This window comes from Trachypithecus francoisi, unplaced genomic scaffold (genome assembly GCF_009764315.1).
Source record: "Trachypithecus francoisi isolate TF-2019V2 unplaced genomic scaffold, Tfra_2.0 Lachesis_group6, whole genome shotgun sequence".
Taxonomy (NCBI): Eukaryota; Metazoa; Chordata; class Mammalia; order Primates; family Cercopithecidae; genus Trachypithecus; species Trachypithecus francoisi.
Window position 1 is genome coordinate 88,543,368 of NW_022681471.1, and position 7,032 is coordinate 88,550,399.

A 7,032-nucleotide genomic window follows, 5' to 3' on the forward strand; every position below is an offset into this window, starting at 1 on the left:
ATGCATGATGTCTAAATGCTCCATGGCCAAGCATTCCATGTCTACCACAGCCCAGCAACACATCAGGCCTTTTTTTTTTTTTTTTAGAGGAAACAGTGCTCACCGTTTTTATTTGTAAGATTCTGAAATCTCTTCTTTGTTACCAACTTAACCATTTCCAAGTGTATGGTCCAGTGGTGTTAACTCAATTCACATTGTTGTGAAAAAGATCTCTAGAACATTTTCAACTTGTATAACTGAAATTATTTTCTTTTCTTTTCCTTTTTTTTTTTTTTTTTAGATGGGGTCTCGCCCAAGCTGAAGAGCAGTGGTGCAATCTTGGCTCTCTGCAACCTCTGCTTGCCTCCCAGACTTAAGTGATCCTTCTACCTCAGCCTCCCAAGTAGCTGGGACCACAGGACTGCGCCACTACACCCGGCTAATTTTTTGTATTTTTGATAGAGACAGGGTTTCGACATGTGCCCAGATTGGTCTTGAACTCTTAGGCTCAAGCAATCCACCTGCTTCGGTCTCCCAAAGTACTGGGATTACAGGCGTGAGCCACTGCACCCAGCTGCATAACTGAAATTCTATACCCATTAAACAACTCCCCATTCTCCCAGTCCCCTCAGTCCCTGGCATCCCCCATTCTGCTTTGTCTCTATGATTTTGACTTCTCTAGGTACCTCATAATATGTGGAATTATATAGTATCTGTTCTTTTGTGACTGGCTTATTTCACTTAACATAATGTCCTCCACATTCATCCATGTTGTAGCCTGTATCAGGATTTGCCTGGGCCTTTTTTTAAAAAAACGATTCACACATTGTCTTGCTATGTCGCCCAGACTAGAGTGCGGTGGAGTGATCATGGCTCACTGCAACCTCGGCCTCCCAAAGTACTGGTATTACAGGCATGAGCCACCATGCCCTGCCCAGGGTCTATTTTTAAAAAATGTTGGCCGGGCGCGGTGGCTCAAGCCTGTAATCCCAGCACTTTGGGAGGCCGAGACGGGCGGATCACGAGGTCAGGAGATCGAGACCATCCTGGCTAACACGGTGAAACCCCGTCTCTAATAAAAAATACAAAAAACTAGCCGGGCGAGGTGGCGGGCGCCTGTAGTCCCAGCTACTCGGGAGGCTGAGGCAGGAGAATGGTGTAAACCTGGGAGGTGGAGCTTGCAGTGAGCTGAGATCCGGCCACTGCACTCCAGCCTGGGCAACAGAGCAAGACTCTGTCTCATAAAAAAAAAAAAAAATGTATAATTCTCCACTGTATATGTCATGGGCCTGCTCCAGAACCTCAGAAGTCTGAGCTTGGATACGCTCACTGGGGCTTACTACGAATTCTATACCATATTTTCCCACCACTGATACTTCCAACACTCTAGTGGCTGCCAGGTCATATGGCCCAAGCAGCAGAGCTGTTTGAACTGCATCCTGAACCTGCTATGAGGCCCTTTCCTGCTCTGGGTTCCATTCAAAGCTGATAGCCTTCTGTATCATGTGGTATATGGGCCAAAGCAATATTCCCAGGTGTCGAATATGCTGCCTGCAGAATCTGATGAAGCCCGCCAGGCATTGTCCCTCCTTCATGGTGGGAGATGCAAGATGCAATCATCTGTCCCTTACTTTGTGGATTTTTTTGTTTTTTTTGGTTTTTGTTTTGAGGCAGAGTCTCACTCTGTCGCCCAGGCTGGAGTGCAGTGGTGCAATCTCAGCTCACTGCAACTTCTGCCTCCTAAGTTCAAGCGATTCTTCTGCCTCAGCCTCCCGAGTAGCTGGGATTACAGGCACATGCCACCATGTCTGGCTAATTTTTGTGTTTTTTGTAGAGATGGGGTTTCACCATGTTGGCCAGGCTGGTCTTGAACTCCTGACCTCAGGTGTTCTACCCACCTCGGCCTCCCGAAATGTTGGGATTACTGGCGTGAGCCACGGCGCCTGGCCTGAACACCTTTTGTATTTGTCATCATCTAAGTTTTTTATGTTTCTTCCTGTCAATATCTTCTTACCACTTTATCCCCTACACCAATTCTCCGTATCCGTGCAAATGCTCCTCATCCATCAAGTTTCAGTCTCATCTCCTCCATGAGTAACATTTCCCCAAGGACATTGTGTGCTCTTTGAGGGTAGTAATTGTGTCCTTTACAATTTTTTTACAGCTTTATTGAGGTACATTTATTGATATACAATACATGGCACACATTTAAATTGTACAATTTAGTGAGTTTTGACATATGTTTACACTATGAAACCATCACCACAATCAATATAGTGAACATATTCATCAACCCTGAAAGTGTCCTCATGCCCTTTTGTCATCCCTCCTTCTGGGCCCTCCCTGCCACCACCTCCTCAGAAAATCAAAGATCTGCTATCTGTCAGTAAAGGTATTTTTCATTTTCTATAATTTATATAAATGGAATCACACAGTATGCATTCTTTTTTGTCTTCTTTTACTCATATTACTGTAAGATTCATCCAAATTGTTGCACGTATCAATAGGTCCTTTATTTTCATTACTGAGTAGGATTTTATTGTGTAAATATAACACAATTTATCTATTCACCTATTGATGAACATTTGGGTTATTTCCAGCTGTGGGCTATTATAAATAAAGCTGCTCTGAACATTTGTGTACAAGTCTTTCTTGGACTTATACTATCATTTCTTTGGGGTAAATACCTAGGAGTGGAATGGCTGGATTATATGTATATGTTTAACTTTTTAAGAAGCTGCCAAATAATTTTCCAAAGTGGTTGTATCTTACATTCTTACCAGTGGTGTATAAGGGTTCCAGTTTCTTCACATTCTCATCAGCACATAGTATGGTCAGCTTTTAAAAAATTTTTAGCCATTCTAATAAGTGTGTACCTGCAGAATGGTACCTCATTGTGGTTTTATTTTGCATTTCCCTGATGACTAATAACGTTGAGCATCTTTTTATGTGCTTCTTTGCCAATTGAGTGTCTCCTTTGGTGAAGTGTCTGTTCAAATTCTTTGCCTATTTTTTTTTTTTTTTGGTTGCTTGTTTTCTCATTTTTCAGTTTTAAGAGTTCTTTATAAATTCTGGATAAAAGTCCCTTATCAGATATATGCTTTGCAAATATTTTCTCCTTGTCTGTGGCTCATCAGTTTATTCTCTTGCGTCTTTTGAAAAGCAGAAGTGTTTTAGTTTTGATAAAGTCAAATTTATTAATTTGTTCTTTTGACTTGTTCTTTTGCTGTCATATCTAAGAAAACTTTGCCTAATCCAACATCACAAAGATTTTGTCCTACAGGTTTTATAGTTTGAGATTTTATGTTTAGGTTTATGATCCATTTGAGGTAATTTTGCACATGGTAGGAAGCATGGCTTGAGGTTCTTTGTTCTTTTTCTCGCATATGGATATCCAATTGTTCTATTGCCATTTATTTGTTGAGATTATCCTTTCTCTACTGCGTTTCCTTTGTACCTTTGTAAAATATCAGTGATCTGTATCTTTGTAGGTTTATTTCTTGGATGTTTTCTGTTTCATTGGTCTATTTGTCTACCTTGATGCCAAAACTACACTCTTAATTACTATAACTTTATGTTATAGTGGAATGGCTCCCCAAAGATATCCATGCTGTAATCTCTGAAACCTGTGAATTTGTTATGTAACATTGGCGAAAATGACTTTTTAAAAAAATTATTTATTTTATTTATTTAGTTTTTGAGACAGAGTCTCATTATGTTGCCCAGGCTGGAGGGCAGTGGCGCAATCTCGGATCACTGCAGGCTCGACCTCCTAGGCTCAAGTGATCCTCCCATCTCAGCCTCCTGAGTAGCTGGGACTACAGGCACATGCCACCACACCTGGCTACTTTTTTGATTGTTTTTTGTACAGATGGAGTCTTGCTATGTTTCCCAGGTTGGTCTCAAACTCCTGGTCTCAGGCAATCCTCCCACTTTGGCTTCCCAAAGTGCTGGGATTACAGGCTTGAGTCACTGCACCTTGCTGGCAAGAAGGACCTTGCAGATGTAAATAAAGTTACGGACTTTAAAATAGGGAAATTATCTTGGATTGTTTGGGTGTGCCCAATCTAATCACATGAACCCTTAAAGCAGATAGCTTTCTGCAGCTGAAGTCAGAGAGATAAGGCGATAGAGTCAGGTAGGAGAGATGCAGCAGACAGATGCGAGAAATCAGAGACATCCCAAGAGTAAGAAGGATTCCACACACTGTTGCTGTCTCTGCGATGGAGGAGTCCACAGAAAGGACCAAAGAGGACTCTAGGAGCAAAGAGTGGCTTCCAGCTGACAGCCAGCAAGACAACAAGAACCCCATTTCTGTAACTGCAAGGAACTAAATTCCGTCAACAGCCTGAATAACCCTGGAAGTGGATTCATAGCCCAACTGAACTACTGACTTACAGGAACTGTGACTTAATAAATTTGTATTGTTTTAAAGGTCTGTGATAATTGTTATGGCAGCAATAAAAATTAATATGCTTTATGATGTCTTGAAATCAGGTAGTGTTAGTCCACCTTTTTCCTCTTTTTCAAAGCTGTGTTGGCTGTTTTCAAATTTATTGGTGTAAAGTTTACAATATTCCCTTAAATCACCTTTAATATCATTTAAATATCATAATATACCCCTAGTTATCCTTTTCATAGAATCAGTAGTGATGTTACCTCTCTCATTCTAATATTGACCATTTACGCTGTTCCATCTGGTAATTCTTTGTCAACTCTGTAAACCAAAACTAAAATTCTAAGCCCCTCACCCATCTGAATGGACCCCTTCTCTCAGCCAAGAGTATTCCAAAGTTAACCTGAAAAACTAGTTTAGGTCATGATGGGAAGGAGGAGTAGGACATGCCCCATTATGCCCTCCTCCCTTTTAGAATTCTGGCACAGCTGACCAGTATTAACATTAAAACAGACCTTAAGGCTGACAAAGCAGACTCTTTGTAATAAGAAGATATCAAATTCCAGTCTGACTCTAGTATAGCATCACATGACAGATAGCATGCCCTGAAATAAATCAAAGTATTTTACCCCAATTATGTTTCTTTGCCATATCTTGAAATAGTCATGCAAAGCTGTCTCTTATGGGGAAAATCTACACTCTGAAGAGAATCCCCTTCCTTTTCCAAGCCTTTTCCCTGATCCAGGAGAGAATCAACTCTGGTAAGAAACATTTACAATCTATTCTCTCTGAAGCCTGCTACCTGGAGGCTTCATTGGCATAATGGGAACTTTGGTCTCCACAACTCCTCCTTTACCCAGACATTCCTTTCTATTGATTCTGTCTGCATAATGGAACCCCGGTGTCCACAACCCCTTATCTTTTTTTTTTTTTTTTTTTGCAGTTTTTACATTTATTGAAACAGAAAACGTGCACACCAGCTGTCTACTCATTTTCCTCACTGCGTAGCCTGGCATTGGGGTTGGTGACTCTGATGTCCAGCGGGGCGGCTCTTTCCACGATGGCTTTGCGGTTCTTGGAGGAAACATTGTGAGCAATCTCGGCACAGTAAGATTTGTTGCACATCAGCAGCACTTCCAGCTCCTTGACGTTGTGGACCAGGAACTTCCGAATCCACTGGGCAGCATGTGCTTTGTTTTTTTGTTGCTCCCATAACCAATGTTGGGCATCAAGATCTGGCCCTTGAATCTTCTACGAACCCTGTTGTCAATGCCTCTGGGTTTCCGCCAGTTCCGCTTAATTTTGACATATCGGTCTGACTGGTGCCGGATAAACTTCTTGGTTCTTTTTTTGACGATCTTGGGCTTCACAAGGGGTCTGAGGGCGGCCATGATGCCGAGGAGGAGATGGCTGCCACCTCCGTAGGCAGCACCGAGGAAGAGAGGTACAGCCCCTTATCTTAACCCAGACATTCCCTTCTGTTGATTCCTAGGTCTTTAAACAATAACTTAACTCTTTCAACCAATTGCCAATCAGAAAATCTTTGAATCTACCTGTAACATGGAAGGACCCCCACACTTGGAGTTGTCCTGTCTCTCCTGACCGAACCAATGTACATCTTACATGTGGTAATTGATGTCTTATGTCTTCCTAAAATGTATATAACCAAATTGTACCCCAACCACCATGGGCACATGTTCTCAGGATCTCCTGAGGGCTGTGTCACAGGCAATTGGTCACTCATATTTGGCTCTTAATACATCTTTTCAAATACTTTACAGAGTTTGACTCTTCATCAACAACACCCATCTCATCTCTGAATCACTCCAAAGAAGGGGCTCTACAACCACTTCTGTTAACTTGTCAGTGGATTAGTTCTGTAGTTGTCACAGGATTCCTGGGGTGTTGCTTTTCTGGCTGGAAACCTCTGTGGCCAGTAGCACCTTTGCCCAAGTTTTGCTCAGGCCTGTTGGGCTGGTTTCACCCACTTAGCCTGTCAGGCTGTGCTTGGCTCATGCTATTGCCCTGGACCCCACACCTGCCAAGGGCAAACCAGGCATGGAACAGAGAGAGGTGTGTGAGCAAGTGAGCATGGGGTCCAGCCACTGCACACAGTCAAGCGTGTTGGCTGCTGCAGTGGGACAGGCAACTCCAGGTGCCAGCATGGATGCTGGCTCACTGCAAGGCTGCAGCTGGACCAAGCACATCGCAAGCAGCTTCCATGGCTGTCACTGGGGAACAGTGGTGCCTGGAAGCTTGGAGACTCCAGGAACCACAGGACCCCAAAGAGGAAGTCACAGTCCTGGCTCAGGGAGCACCCATGTCTGGGATCCCTGAAAGGCTGCAGCTCTTCTTTCCTTTTCCACCTGCAACGTGGCAAGCAAGTGATGTGTTTCAGCTCTGTTTGTGTTACAACTCTTTCAACTCTGCCATTCGGCAGCTCCCGAGTTTTTGCTTGTGTCCAGGAAGAATGAGGTACATGGACAAGTGGAGGGTGAGCAAGGTGAAGAAGAGCTTTATTGAGTGACTGAATAGCTCAGAGGAAACCCTGGAGTGGGTAGCTCCTCTCTGAAGGCAGGTCATCTTGTTGAGTGTTCAGCTCTCAGCAGAGAGGAGGCCCTGAAGTGGGTAGCTCTTCTCCAAATAGGTTATGGTGA

The 7,032-nt window shown here is 43.2% G+C and overlaps 1 pseudogene across 1 annotated transcript; it reads right to left on the minus strand.

The window, feature by feature from the left end:
• Positions 1–5,334: 5,334 nt before the first annotated feature.
• On the minus strand, positions 5,335–5,821 carry LOC117077957 (annotated as a pseudogene). The gene has a single exon (XR_004434878.1). The product of XR_004434878.1 is annotated as a 60S ribosomal protein L32-like (transcript).
• Positions 5,822–7,032: the final 1,211 nt, after the last annotated feature.